Source organism: Schistocerca cancellata, chromosome 2 (assembly GCF_023864275.1).
Source record: "Schistocerca cancellata isolate TAMUIC-IGC-003103 chromosome 2, iqSchCanc2.1, whole genome shotgun sequence".
Taxonomy (NCBI): domain Eukaryota; kingdom Metazoa; phylum Arthropoda; class Insecta; order Orthoptera; family Acrididae; genus Schistocerca; species Schistocerca cancellata.
The window spans coordinates 346,937,711-346,954,136 of NC_064627.1; positions in this window are offsets into that span (position 1 = coordinate 346,937,711).

Here is a 16,426-nt window from a genome sequence, read left to right on the forward strand (position 1 = left end):
CCAGTCTCAAGTTTTCACGAATTCCTGTGTCGCTCCGGAGCGAGCCGGATAGTGCTAACAATGTTTGCATTGTATCCCTCCAGTCTTTGGTGGCACGGGTGAGCAGATGAAAGGAAATTACTTCCGCGAGAACAACAGTTTTCCCTATGGGACTGAACATATGTTGCAGCGCATGCTTTCCTGTTGTGAACTATATTTTTGGTGCCTGGAGAATGATGCTCTGATATAAAAGCTTGAAGCTTTAGCGAGCAGAGGATTCCGTCGTGTCTGCTTCTAGCGTGCTGAGTGTAAGGCTGACATTTGGAGCAAAGCGCCGACTCACGGCGTAGCTCCGGGGGTTCCGCCGTCACGACTCCTGCGGGCAAATATCTCAGTGGTCACCTGCCGCAAGAATCTAGACTCGCCGTTGCGTAAAATACCCTGACTAGCAAGAAAGCTCTGCAAGAACAGAACCACTTGACCACTGGGGAAGTCATTAGTGGCAAAGCAGAATGGGTGCTGTTTTGTCTCTTCCTTTGTTAGGCGAATTGGCGAGTGTGGGGAATTCTGAGGTGGTCTCCGAGGCGCTGACAGAGCTACCAAGTGTCCCAGAAGCAATTTATGAGCGTGATTTGCGTTGGCGGGACGATTTGGAGACTCTAAAAGCACGTAACACAACCCCTTACAGATGCAGAAGCGTCAGGTTCTTGGAAAGGAAAAGTAAATGCTCTTCATGCAAAAAGGGCGTTATACAGTAGTGGAAATAAATGTAAAGGCAGGGCTCCTACGATAGTAATATACACTGTATCGAATTTATTGTGAAACTAGTAGATCTATGTAAGACATAAACAATCGTAACGGCATTGCACAGTTTTTTTCTTTGTTAAACGAGGTGTTTGCATTTTCTGGACGGGAGCTGATGTAAAGGAACTCATTTTTCTGTTGTGTTATTGCATTGTTAGTACTTCTTCAACCTCTGCGCTTCCTAATTACCTCAAAAATTCTCTTGAGTATTGATTTTGTTACGGTTTATAATTCTTACAGTGAAACTGTCTCTCATTCTTCTCGTATCGCTCTTTTCAGTGCAAAAACTTCCACAAATTTCCCTCTATTGCAATAAAAACGCCTTGCAAGTATACCCCAAAGATTTTCTACACAGCTCAAATCCATCCTGCGTGTACACCAGGCCAAGACATCGATATCTTTATGTTAGAACTGATGTTGTTTCGTAGCAGAAACATTCATCGATGCGTTACCCTGTTGAAACAGTAGACTTCAGTCCCATAGGTCGCCACACATTGTAATCCACTGTGTCTATAACATCTGAAAATATATATCAGAGTCCATTCTAGTGTTCACCCAAGCAATATGTGATTTACATTTAGTGCAGAAAAATATCGAAATCATGACTTCCACCACCAAAATTTCTGCTCATTCTTACCAGCTGCTTTCTTTTGTTCTCATTTCATGCCGGTCATATTTCAACCCACCCAGACGATCCAACTAATTGTCCTATCATTGAAAGGTCACTTTATCCCATTCTCAAGTCGATTACATACGTTTGTCAGCAAATCCCAATCCAGACTATTTATGTTTGCGGGTTAGAGCAGGTTTCTGCAGTCATTTCTTGAATGGAAGATGTTTTCATTTGACAGAATTTGTATGTCAGGCAGTTACTGGTAAACATAAATCAACAACAAGTTGAGAAGAATAACGGTTTCTGGCGGTGGTGGCGGTGGTAAGTTCGCATCGGACCAAACTGCTGAGGTCATCCATCCTTAGGCTTACACATTCCTTAATCTAACTTACGCTAAGGACAATGTGCGCGCGCGCGCGCGCACACACACACACACACACACACACACACACACACACACACACACACACACACACCCGCGCCCGAGGGAGGACTCCAACCTCCGACGGGGGGAGCCGCGCGAACTGACACAAGGCGTCCAGACCGCGCGGCTACCCCGCGCGACCGGTTTCTGGCCCTTGCATCACGCAAGAGTAATCGTCTCGATGCCTCAGATGATTTTCTACTTCGCTCATATTTTCCGTTCTGCCCACATCGTGTGGATCCAAGCTAAAGAAATTATAAATCACTGTACTTTAACGATTCAATTTCTTGGCGATTTGACTATTAGAGTGTTCCATTTTCTTCCGAGCACCGATTTTTGCTCTTTCGTCACATGATAACTGTTTTCCGTGTGGCATTGTCACAATATTGATTTACGTAGACAAATCGCATTGTCGTAATAGTGTCTGTTTCGTATCTGCAGAAAAGGCTCGTACGCACGTACTAACACCGCACACAGCCGACTGCCTTGATACCAGTACCACTCTCTACCTCCTGAACCGCTGACGTCTTGTTGTAATGATGCTGTTCTAGTGCCATCATATGACATTACATATTGACAGCCTTTTTCAGTATACTGCATCTCATACTATTCCATAAACACTGTGCGCAACTATTCCAAGCGAGAATGTTCATTTTTCTGCAAATATCCAGACATTTATACTGATTTCTACTATTGTATTTCCGCAATTTGAGATTATTGAGAAGCCAAACTCGTTCACGCCTTCCTGTCGTCACATTCCAACCTTACATTTTCTGGTCCTATAAACAGAATGAGAAAGGTAGAGAGTCGTTTAGAAGGAATAGAAAGAAGCCCGCAATAGTTTATATTCTTGAGTGGCTACGGCAAACGTGCATAGGATTGCAAAATATGGATATTTATTCCAGCTTTCTATTCTGAGCCAGTGACTTCTTCTCATAATAGCAGTGCCACTCAACATTCATAATTATTTATATTCCAGTCTCTGTCTTTCCTTACCTTTTTCTCTGCATGACACTCACTAGCACGAAAAAATTTATTCCCTGATTTCTTAAGACATGCCGTGTTCTCTCGTGCTTTCTTCTAGGTAATTTTGTCCATAAATTTCATTTCCCGCCAGTTTTGTTAAGAATTTCGTCATTTTTTATTTTATCATTTTTTCACAAACATGGTAACTCAGTGGCTTCGCTTTTCTTTTCCGGCTTTCCCACACAACGTTATGCTCCAGACGTACATTCTCAGTAATTTCTTTCTTAATTTAAAGCCTCTGTAAGTTCTTAGGCCTCCAAGGCCATTGCCAGTTTGAATAAAATCATTTTGTGTGTTAGGCTGCGTCATTATGAAACACCGAAACAACTACACCATCTAATTTTCGACCACATTTCCACTTACCCTGAAGAGAAGCACTGGACAGAACACCGAAACGTCGGTGGTATAAATATTTTAGTATTTTATAATGATGTGGCCTAAAACCCAAAATAATTTGATTCGAATGAATGCAAATGGCTGATATTGCTAGACTTGTTTTAGCGAGAAGCGCCCTCTTTGCCTGTGTTAATGTGATTCTTGTAAGATCCTTCCGTAGCTATTCGTTGTTTTGCTTGCAAGATAGGAGAACTCCATTTTCTACGTAGTCCCCAGCTTTGATCACTATCACTAATTTCATTTATATTCGTCTTTGTATTAATACACTGAGGTGATATAAGTCATGGGCTAGCGATATGTATATATAGAGATGGCGATAGTACTGCGTACAGAAGATATAAAAGGGCGTTACACTGGCGGAAAAATGTTACCGACGTTATTGTGGCAGCACGACGTGAATTAACAGACTTTAAACTAGAAAGGGTAGTTTGAGGTAGATACGTTGGACATTCCAGTTCGGAAACCGTTAAGGAATTCAATATCCCGAGATCCACAGTGTCAAGAGTGTGCCGAAAATACGAATTTTCAGACATTGTCTCTCACCACGGACAACGCAGTGGCCGACGGCCTCCTACCGACCGAGGTGGCGCAGTGGTTAGCATTCGAAAGGACGACGGTTCACATCCGCGTTCGGCCATCGTGATTTGTGTTTCTGTCATTTCCCTAAGTCGCTTCAGGCAAATGCCGGGATGGTTAACTTGAAAACACATGGCCGATTTCCTTTCCCATCCTTCCCTAATCCGAGCTTGTACTCCGTCTCTAATGACTTCGTTGTCGATGGGACGTTAAACATTAATATCCTCCTCCGACGTAATTAACGACCGAGCGCAGCGGCGATTGTGTAGAGTTGTCATTGCTGATAGACAAGCAATACTGCGTGAAACAACCGCAGAAATCAATATGGGACATACGACAAACCGTGAGGACAGTGCGGCGAAATTTGCTATTAATAGGCTATGGCAGCAGTCGATCGACGCAATTGTCTTTGGTAACACAACGGCATCGCCTGCAGCGCGTCTTTCGGGCTTGTGACCATATTGGTTGGACCATAGAGGACTGGGAAAACTGTGGCCTGGTCAGATGAGTCCCGATTTCAGTTGGTAAGAGCCAATAGTAGGTTTCGAGTGCGGCGCAAACCCCACGAAGCCATGGACCCCAAGTTGTCACCTAGGCACTGTGCAAGTTTGTGGCGCCTCCATAATGGTGTGGAGGCTGTATTCCCACGGAATGGACTGGTTCCTCTGATCTATCTGAACCGATCATTGACTGAAAACAGTTATGTGCAGATTTTGCCAGTCATGGATTTCATGTTCCCAAACAACGATAGAATTGTTATGGGTGACAATACATCAAGTCACGTGGTCGCAATTGTTCGCGATTGGTTTGAATAGCCCTTCAGGAAATTTCGAACGAATGATTGGCCGACCTGATCGCCCGAAATCCAACCATCGAACATTTATGGGATGTAATCGAGAGGTCGGTTCGTCCACAAAAGCCTGCACTGGCAACTCTTTCTCGGTTATGGAAGGGTAAAGAGGTAGCGTGGCTCAGTATTGCTGCAGAGGACTTTCAACGACTTGATGAGTCCATGCCACGTCGGGTTGCTGCATTACGCCGGACAAGAGGAGGTCCGACACGATATTAGCAGGTACCCCATGACTTTTGTCGCCTCAGAGTACTTCGGCTTTCTTTGCTTTACTTTCACACGGTTTTATGCAAACCGCAGACAACTCAGTCCACAGGTTCTGTAATTCTTTCTGAATCCCACTTCTGTTCTTTTAGCTTTTGTATTTCCATCCTTTTAGCAGGACGTCTGTGGGACGATGGCCGTTTACTATCGTGACAAAAAATAAAAACACCTACACCCGTCCTTACGATTTTATTTTATTTTGTCGCTACCAGTTTTCAACGCTTCATTGCGTCATCTTCGGGCTGTGCCGCATCTAAACCGCCAGAAGGTTACGCAATGAAGCGTTGAAAACTGCTAGCGACAAAATAAAATCATAAGGACGGCTGTACATGTTTTTATTTTTTTGTCACGTCTGTTCTTTTAGTTCCTTAATAGTTTCTTCGACATACAGATTGACCAGGAGGGGAAGACTGGATCCGTTCCCTACGCCATTTTCATCATTTCTGTCCTGTTTTACTTTTTGGTCTTCTATTCCTATTCTTCCCTTTAAGTTCTTTCACATATTATATGTAACACATCTCTTATACCGCATGTGCCTATTTCATACATCTCGTAACATTTTAGATTCACCATCGCTTTGCCTAAGTCGACACATAACTACTAAAAATTTCTCATTTCTGAATATATTAAGAGGCAAGTTCGAAATACTATGGGTGGGCGCAAGGAAAGTGAGAAAAGTGGAACAGTGGGGAAATAATAGGAAAAGATCGTCTGAAATGTGCTTTCAAATGGCTCTGAGCGCTATGGGACTTAACATCTGAGGTCATCAGTCCCCTAGAACTTAGAAAACTACTTAAACCTAACTAACCTAAGGACATCATACACATCCATGCTCGAGGCAGGATTCGAACCTGCGACCGCAGCAGTCGCGCGATTCCGGACTGAAGCGCGTAGAGCCACTTGGTCACACGGGTCGGCCTGAAATTTGCTGCTTCGAACAGAAATTAAATATGAAAAAGCGGAAGTTTGCTTGTAATACACGCAATTAAATATTCGTTAGTAAACAAAACGCATATTTCGTACTTTAACATTGATATTTATTTGCACAGAAGAGTTTCACCTTTCATAAGAAATGCGGCCTCAGTAGGTAGTCTGGAACATTAACCTTTCTTTTTGCATGTATGAATTACAAGTTTAAAGGGTTTCGTGTTCTATTGCTGTACATAATTGAAATGTCCTTCACAGTTGTTTCCCTTTTATGTCATGATGATTTTAGGGTTCTCTCTCATGTTACCACAGGCTGAAAGTCGCCTTTACACTCCACTTCCAAACGTCGAATTCTTTTGTTTATCCAACACGTGCGCGCTCACTCGTGTGTGTGTGTGTGGGGAGCAAGGAACAACAAGATTATTTGAGGGACGCTAACACTATGTAAAGGCTAAAGGGAAGGATTTCCCACGTTGGTGGCTAGCCGGAGTAAGGGCTGTTAGGTGTTTAGATCAATGGTTTCAGGTAGGAGGTTATTTGGAGTGGATAAGGTGAGCATTAGAAAAGGGGGATGCTGTGACAGGTTTTTTTTTGTGATAAGTTGTTGGGCTGTTAGTGTACTACAGCTTTTTTCTGTTAATGAGAACTGTGAATCTTTCATCATGTTGTCTCGGTTATCTTTACTGCTTTTGTTTTCTGTATACTATTATTTTCTTGATGAGCAAGGAGCTTTTTTATTGTTAATTCTGTTTTCACGGCTGCTTTTCTAGTGGTTAGCCACCCCAAAATACATGATACGTCCGTCTAAATTAAACGACGCAATGATAAAATCACTTACGCTTCCACGGCCTTGGTCAGTATCATTAGTTCTTCCTACATTAAGATTTCTCCGATTGCTCTTCATGATGTGGGAAAAATTGTTGCCTGGGTACCTTCATGCGAGCTGTAATTTGTCTAATTTTTCGCCTCCGTGTTTGTTGAAGGATAGTTGGGGACTCACGAATATTCTGTTCTTCCAGGCTGTTCTTGGACTTTTCTAAAGAGATATAAAACGTCCTCCTCCTCATTCCTGTCAGTTAAAGATTCCCTTTCGGAAAAGCATCATCCACACAATTCCGAAGACGGCAAGAGCTGACAAGTGCGAGAATTATCGCACAATCAGCTTAACAGCTCATGCATCGAAGTTGCTTACAAGAATAATATACAGAAGAATGGAAAAGAAAATAGAGAATGCGCTAGGTGACGATCAGTTTGGCTTTAGGAAAAGTAAAGGGACGAGAGAGGCAATTCTGACGTTACGGCTAATAATGGAAGCAAGGCTAAAGAAAAACCAAGACACTTTCATAGGATTTGTCGATCTGGAAAAAGCGTTTGACAATATAAAATGGTGCAAGCTGTTCGAGATTCTGAAAAAAGTAGGGGTAAGCTATAGGGAGAGACGGGTCATATACAATATGTACGACAACCAAGAGGGAATAATAAGAGTGGACGATCAAGAACGAAGTGCTCGTATTAAGAAGGGTGTAAGACAAGGCTGTAGCCTTTCGCCCCTACTCTTCAATCTGTACATCGAGGAAGCAATGATGGAAATAAAAGAAAGGTTCAGGAGTGGAATTAAAATACAAGGTGAAAGGATATCAATGATACGATTCGCTGATGACATTTCTATCCTGAGTGAAAGTGAAGAAGAATTAAATGATATGCTGAACGGAATGAACAGTCTAATGAGTACACAGTATGATTTGAGAGTGAATCGGAGAAATACGAAGGTAATGAGAAGTAGTAGAAATGAGAACAGCGAGAAACTTAACATCAGGATTGATGGCCACTAAGTCAATGAAGTCAAGGAATTCTGCTACCTAGGCAGTAAAATAACCAATGACGGACGGAACAAGGAGGACATCAAAAGCAGACTCGCTATGACAAAAAAGACATTTCTGGCCAAGAGAAGTCTACTAATATCAAATACCGGCCTTAATTTGAGGAAGAAATTTCTGAGGATGTACGTCTGGAGTACAGCATTGTATGGTAGTGAAACATGGACTGTGGGAAAACCGGAAGAGAAGAGAATCGAAGCATTTGAGATGTGGTGCTACAGACGAATGTTGAAAATTAGGTGGACTGATAAGGTAAGGAATGAGGAGGTTCTACGCAGAATCGGAGAGGAAAGGAATATGTGGAAAATACTCATAAGGAGACGGGACAGGATGATAGGACATCTGCTAAGACATGAGGGAATGACTTCCATGGTACTAGAGGGAGCGTTAGAGGGCAAAAACTGTAGAGGAAGACAGAGATTGGAATACGTCAAGCAAATAATTGAAGACGTAGTTTGCAAGTGCTACTCTGAGATTAAGAGGTTAGCACAGGGAAGGAATTCGTGGCGGGCCGCATCAAACCAGTCAGTAGACTGATGACAAAAAAAAAAAAAAAATTCCCTCTGTTGGTACACACATAGGCAGTATTTCAGTGTGAAACGTACAAGTGCTTTGAAAGCGTTTTCATAACTGCAGCTTTCCAGAACACTACGAAAACCATCGAAGACTGTCCTTTACTTATCCTACAGCTGAGCCTGCGTAACTGGTCCACTTACACATTTTTACTCCAAAGTGGCGTAATGGACTCAGATCCTTTAACTGTACAACGAAAGAGTAAAACAGTTTTACATTTGGTGAAGTGCAGATATTTGCAGATATTTTACATTCCTCTCCACTTAGCGGTAATTGCAAATCTTTTCACAAGGATGACACGTGGTGTTAAGGACGGCATATGGTAAGGTGCAGCGTGTAATTACTGTCGGCGAAGGATGTAGGTAGTGGATCAGTTCATGATGCAAGAGACCCTCCATGGAATGCAGTTTGTAGAAAGTAGCTTCTGAAGATTACTACGCAATAGATGTAAAACAAAGCACAGGACTGTAGATAGACGCTAAATGAAACGCGTTTGCTGTCAAAAGGATAAATTTGTGGCAAAATCAGTGACTGCCGTAAAAGAATCTTTTAGAAATATCTTTCGCAAAACCTAAAGAAACTCAGGTCGTATGTTGAGGCTGCTGTGGCAGCAAAAATAGTATCAACTCTTGACACAGTAACCCAAACTAAGGGTAGTAAAGATAAAGCAGAAATACGGAACTACGTTTTCAAATGTTCCACCCCACAGGAAGGTTCAGGAGTGGTGTTCACTTTCATTCTAGCACTGCTACAAAAAATGACTGATACAGATATCACTGACATAGAGGAACAGCTGAAAGGACTAACACTGAATAAGGGTCGCCTGACAGATTCAATGCGGAGTTTGCAGCCAAGTTTGCAACTCTATTAACTATAATATTAGATCTCACAAAGAAACTGCTGTGGTCGTGCCTTGGAGTAAGCACACATCTGCAGAGACAACACCAGTCATCACAAAAATACTGTCCACAGTCCCTGATATCCGTCTGTTGTAGAGTCTTAGAACATATCCTGTGTTAAAACATAATGAGGTATCTCGTAAAGAAGAATCGTCTCGATGCCAGACAGCATGGATTCCGTGAATTCCGGTCATGTGGAACTCACGCTATTCTCAACTGATATCTTGAAAACTATGGATTAAGACAAGCAGTTGGAGGTGGTGTTTCTCACTAGGGATGGGGAAAACAGGTCGGTTAAAACCCATACCAGTATTTTAGTTATGAATAACACGTATTTTTCGGTATTTTTTGATCCCGGTTACAACAGGTGTTTTTTGTTTTTAAGTAATGACCGGGTAAAAATCGGTAGATCGATGTGCCATAGCAGCACTGCTAACTTTTTTAAAAAAAACAGTGGAGTTTATTCGTTGCTTCCAAATATTGGGTTATTATAGAAATTGGGAAATCGCCATCAGTTACAAACGAACAACAAACACATGACATAAGAACCGGTACAGCATAGCAGAGACAACCATGTGACTGATGCCGTGTGGCGTGGCTTATTAGGCAGTTCGCGTGCACGGGAAATGTGCAAGTCTTGCTGCCACCTTGTCTATACGGTAGTTTCTTGCTGTCGTCCTTGACATAAGTTGTATTGCAAAATGGTACCGTCCCGACTTCGGAAATATTTTATGAAGTGTCGTAAAAATGAAGTACAATGCTCCATTTGTTTTTAAAGACGAAAAACCGGAGGAGGCACAACAAACTTGCGGCATCACATACGGAGAATACATCCACAACGTTTGTTGGAAGCGAAGGTAAATTTGATTGATGTATCCATAATTTTATTGATGTTTTACACTTAAGGCCAAAGGAACTGGTATAGCTATGCGTATTCAAATATAGAGATCTGTAAACGGGCACAATAGGGCGCTTCCGTCGGCAACGCCTATATAGGACAACAAGTGTCTGGAGCAGTTGTTAGATCGGTTACTGATGCTGCAACGGCAGGTTATCAAGATCGAAGTACGTTTGAACGTGTTGTTACAGTCGGCGAACGTGTGATGGAACACAGCATCGCCGAGGCAGTGATGAATTACGCGTTTTCCCGTATGACCATTTAACGAGCCGAAGGCCCACTCGCGTATCCTTGATGACTGCACGACACAAAGCTTTACGCCTCGTCTGGTCCCGTCAACACCGACAAGCAAGGCTAAAGAAAACTGTTGATGACTGGAAACATGTTGCCTAATCGAACGAGTCTCGTTTCAAATTGTATCGAGCGGATGGACGTTTACGGGTATGGAGGCAGCCTCATGAATCCATGGACTCTGCATGTCAGCAGGGGACTGTTCAAGCTGGTGGAGGCTCTGTAATAGTGTGGGGCGTCTGCAGCTGGAGTGATATGGCACCCCTGACACGTCTAGATACGACTCTTGAGGGGTGACAAGTACGTAAGGATCCTGTCTGATCACCTGCGTCCATTCATGTCCAGTGTGCATTCCGACGAACTTGAGCAATTCCAGCAGGACAATGCGACACCCCTCTCACGTCGATAATTGCTACAGAGTGGCTCCAGGAACACTCTTCTGAGTCTAAACACTTCCACTGGCCTCCAAACTTCAAAGACATGAACATTATTGAGCATATTTGGGATGCCTTGCAACGTGTTGATCGGAAGAGATCTCCGCACCCTCGTAGTCCTACGGATTTATGGGCAGCCCTACAGGCTTCATAGTGTCAGTTCCCTCCAGCACTACTTCAGACGTTAGTCGAGTCCACACCACGTCGTGCTGCGGCACTTCCGCGAGCTCGCGGGGTCCCTACACGATATTAGGCAGGTGTACCAGTTTCTTTGGCTCTTCAGTGTATAAACTTGGGATAATAACTGAACCTTTGATTACGTGGCTGCTTCAAGGTGAAAAATTGGTATCTTGCAAATGTCACGACGCAGGGAAGTCATCAATTTGTGACCTTCCGTTCTCGACGTCGCCGTGTCCATCTTCTTTACTTTCGCAATCTTCACTGGAGACAGTAATATACCGGGTGATCAAAAGTCAGTATAAATTTGAAAACTTAATAAACCATGGAATAATGTAGATAGAGGGTAAAAATTGACACACATTCTTGGAATGACATGGGGTTTTATTAGAACCAAAAAAAAAAAAAGTATTGCTAGACGCGTGAAAGATCTCTTGCGCGTGCCGTTTGGTGATGATCGTATGCTCAGCCGCCACTTTCGTCATGCTTGGCCTCCCAGGTCCCCAGACCTCAGTCCGTGCGATTATTGGCTTTGGGGTTAACTGAAATCGCAAGTGTATCGTGATCGACTGACATCTCTAGCGATGCCGAAACACAACATCCGACGCCAATGCCTCACCTTAACTCCGGACATGCTTTACAGTGCTGTTCACAACATTATTCCTCGACTACAGCTATTGTTGAGGAATGATGGTGGACATATTGAGCATTTCCCGTAAAGAACATCAACTTTGCTTTGGCTTACTTTGTTATGCTAATTATTGCTATTCTGATCAGATGAAGTGCCATCTGTCGAACATTTTTTGAACTTTAGTATTTTTTGTTTTTGTTTTAATAAAACCCCATGTCATTCCAAGCATGTGTGTCAATTTGTACCTCTCTATCTACATTATTCCGTGATTTATTCAGTTTTCAAATTTATACTGACTTTTTGATCACCCGGTATATTACTGCCACTTCCTCGACCCCATACTGATCATAATCTGCAACTCCTTCACCACCATCAGAACTTTTCAATCTTTAACCGAAGTCTAAGTTCCTTACTGGAAGTATAAGCAATAAAAAAACCGAAAATAGTTTATTTCGGAAACCAGTTACTTTGAGGGGTTTTAACAGTTATTTTAGCGACAACCACCATCCCTATTTTTCATGAACAGTAAGTATAAGTTTGATTTCTGATATCCTTTCTTTGGTGTCGCAATTTTAATGACTAACAGTGTAGAAATACAAGGAAAAAGAGGTAGGTATAATGTACTGCATCAAACAAGATGTCATTGCATCAATTAGCGACCCATCTGTTGTGAAGATAAGGACGGATGGGACAAGGCAGACGAGGGCCTGATCGTGAGCCAGTTGTAAACGTGACGAGCCACGTGAGAGAACTGTTTGTTCATTAGAGACGACCGCGGTGTGGCGTCACGCCGTCTAACCTTGGGCAGAGCACCGCAGGATAATAACTGGCCGGCAGGAGCCGTTTTTCCAGCCGCAGCGATCTCCCGTCCGCTCACGTGCAGCATCGCGTGTCGGCCAGACGCTCCAGTCCAGGCGATGCAGTCAGTCTGCGCACGCGTAACAGGCGCCGAGAGTTACAGATCCATCCTTGATATCTGCTCTCGTTGTAAGTGCATTTTGCAGGCATTCTACGATTGCCAAGGACATCCAGTTGTTAGACGAGGCAGCTGACGCACCTAAGTGAGCACGCCCTTTAACACTGGATCAGATCGACAAGCAGCAAGAACCCACTTCATATAAAAAGTTCATTGGCATATTTCGGACATGGCCATTATCAGAATATCAAACTTGAGGCATTTAACCTGATGTTTTGTACTACGGTTGTTTCTGGTAGTCTGATGAAGGGACATGCGAGAAACACATCAACAACAATTTAATAACAAGTGGTGTCTTATTATTTAGTGATCCAGAAGCAGTGTTAAGAGCGTGCTGAGTTAAGCGCACATCTCCTTCGTGACATTGGATCGCAAGTTAAAGCTGACAATCATTTGATAACTGAATTAATAATAATGGTCTGACATTCCAGTCTTCCTGGGTGTCTTGTCAAGCAGTTAACAGTTCAGTTTCCCAGTAGCCTACTGTGACGGTACGTCACATAAATATTGACATTTTCATCGGTTGTAAACGGTGAACAATATTGTGAAGTGTTAAGGGTGAACCAAAAATTATTTGTAAACACTTAACATAATTACTATAAAAGATACAGTTAATGTTCTTGAAACAACTGATATGCAGCGATAATTTAAAAGTAGCATCTTCATTTAAAATATATCTATGAAAATAAAAAAGGATCGTTAAGAGACGCGATTGTACGGCCCAGGAGGAAAGACGTACTTTATGGTACGCACACTGTTTTGTTTCGCGATACGGAAGGCAGCCATTGAGCAGATACACATATTTTATGTACGTTATTCGGTATTCTGCTAAAATAAACTAATTATTGTTATCACAAAATGAATTTCTTTGTAATAGTTGTCACCTCAAATGGTCGCAGCGGCTAATTATTTTTAATAAGATTTTTTTTCAGTAATTTGCGCAGCGGGAAGCTCATCTTCCGATGCAGCCTCTGGTCGGCCGTTACACGCCGAAGTATTAATTTATTTTTCAAAGTGTTAACAGTAACTGTAAATGCAAGAGATTTCGTTGTAAGAACCTTTCTAAATTCCAACAGATAATTAATTTACGTTTTTTTAAATTTTACAGATTCCATGAGTTCAGTAAGTTTTATCTTGGCCGCTCCACGGCAACAATCGAAATTCTCTCGAGCCTTGCTTTGCAATCAATAAATAGGAATTAATCAAATTACATTCAATTCAGCTAACGGCAACTATATTTTAGTCATCACGTCCAAACTCTGAAGTTGGTACATGAATAACAACGGCCCTTCAAGAACCCGTTTCATATTTACTAATGCATGTAAGTAAAAGTGATAAGAAAAGATAATATCCCTGAGACAAAGAATCATGCTCTAACAAAAGAAAAATTCACTTGATAAATTAACGTAACACCACGTGTAATGTTAATACGAAGGAACAACTTCAAATATCTGACGTTCATCCCCATTGACTTCCTGACTAAGTTCATATCGATAAATTTTAAGAATGGCTTCGTTTCCATCATACTGTTACCTTTCAATAGAAATTTATTACAGAATGTTAGCTAGTCACGAGTTACGCTTATTCAAACTCATTACCATTTCGTCTTTGCAGCCATCATGAGACCTAATGATTCCATGTAACTTTAAAATGATGGCATGTTGAATAGACTTCCGCTCAGGCTGTTAAAGTCTTGCCTTGAAAGGTTCCATTACCCTCGCCGGTAGGCTCAATATGTCGAGTAATGACAAGGTTTATCATAGAATACCTTTCCAGAAGGAACTGCAAACATTTATGTTCTAAAACCATAGTTCCGGCCTGCTTCATTCCTACAAATAACGGCAAGAGGTTCAGACAAAGAGAAAGTCGAGATCCGTAAGTTATAAATCTCCAGGAGTATATTGCATGACATATGACGAGCGTAGTTCAAGGTACATCGGTCAAACCGGTAGAAATTTTGAGATAACCTTTTTGGAGTACATCAGCAATCAATGCTCCAAATGAGCCTCAGGTACTCGCCTACAGAAAACTGGGCAATCAGTTACGCATGCCTTCTCTAATATAATATTATAATAAGTACTATTATAGTTCCGACCTGTGTAAAAAAACTATTGCATAAATAAAAAACTTGTAAATAATAGAAGTTAGGCGCGACGAACATCGCGCGTGGATTTTCACTTTCCGTGTTGTTCACCGTTCAAGTCCTTAAATATTTATGTTTTTGTTTTTTAATTTTTGATAATCTTCTGCTGCCAGCTGCTAGGGAACATTGAAACATCCTCTTGGAAAAATTAATAATGACAGAGCTGATAAAACTCTTACGTTATTAGATTTTCAAACAGCTGAGAAAAACTGAACTTACTCAGACATTTCTCCCTTTACTTATTCTGATCAACAGTAAACTGACACACAATATTTTTTTAAGCGCAATGTAGTCTGACTTTCAATAATCCCTACGAAGAATGGCCCTGACTAACAATAACCTATACCCTTCATGAATCATTTAACCACATAAAAATCGTCGTTTTCGAACTACTGCAATACAGCGAGTGCCAATACTGCCAGCTAGATAAAAGATTCTAACTACTGAAGGCACTAACTGCTGATAGGCATATACACTCCTGGAAATTGAAATAAGAACACCGTGAATTCATTTTCCCAGGAAGGGGAAACTTTATTGACACATTCCTGGGGTCAGATACATCACATGATCACACTGACAGAACCACAGGCACATAGACACAGGCAACAGAGCATGCACAATGTCGGCACTAGTACAGTGTATATCCACCTTTCGCAGCAATGCAGGCTGCTATTCTCCCATGGAGACGATCGTAGAGATGCTGGATGTAGTCCTGTGGAACGGCTTGCCATGCCATTTCCACTTGGCGCCTCAGTTGGACCAGCGTTCGTGCTGGACGTGCAGACCGCGTGAGACGACGCTTCATCCAGTCCCAAACAGGCTCAATGGGGGACAGATCCGGAGATCTTGCTGGCCAGGGTAGTTGACTTACACCTTCTAGAGCACGTTGGGTGGCACGGGATACATGCGGACGTGCATTGTCCTGTTGGAACAGCAAGTTCCCTTGCCGGTCTAGGAATGGTAGAACGATGGGTTCGATGACGGTTTGGATGTACCGTGCACTATTCAGTGTCCCCTCGACGATCACCAGTGGTGTACGGCCAGTGTAGGAGATCGCTCCCCACACCATGATGCCGGGTGTTGGCCCTGTGTGCCTCGGTCGTATGCAGTCCTGGTTGTGGCGCTCACCTGCACGGCGCCAAACACGCATACGACCATCATTGGCACCAAGGCAGAAGCGACTCTCATCGCTGAAGACGACACATCTCCATTCGTCCCTCCATTCACGCCTGTCGCGACACCACTGGAGGCGGGCTGCACGATGTTGGGGCGTGAGCGGAAGACGGCCTAACGGTGTGCGGGACCGTAGCCCAGCTTCATGGAGACGGTTGCGAATGGTCCTCGCCGATACCCCAGGAGCAACAGTGTCCCTAATTTGCTGGGAAGTGGCGGTGCGGTCCCCTACGGCACTGCGTAGGATCCTACGGTCTTGGCGTGCATCCGTGCGTCGCTGCGGTCCGGTCCCAGGTCGACGGGCACGTGCACCTTCCGCCGACCACTGGCGACAACATCGATGTACTGTGGAGACCTCACGCCCCACGTGTTGAGCAATTCGGCGGTACGTCCACCCGGCCTCCCGCATGCCCACTATACGCCCTTGCTCAAAGTCCGTCAACTGCACATACGGTTCACGTCCACGCTGTCGCGGCATGCTACCAGTGTTAAAGA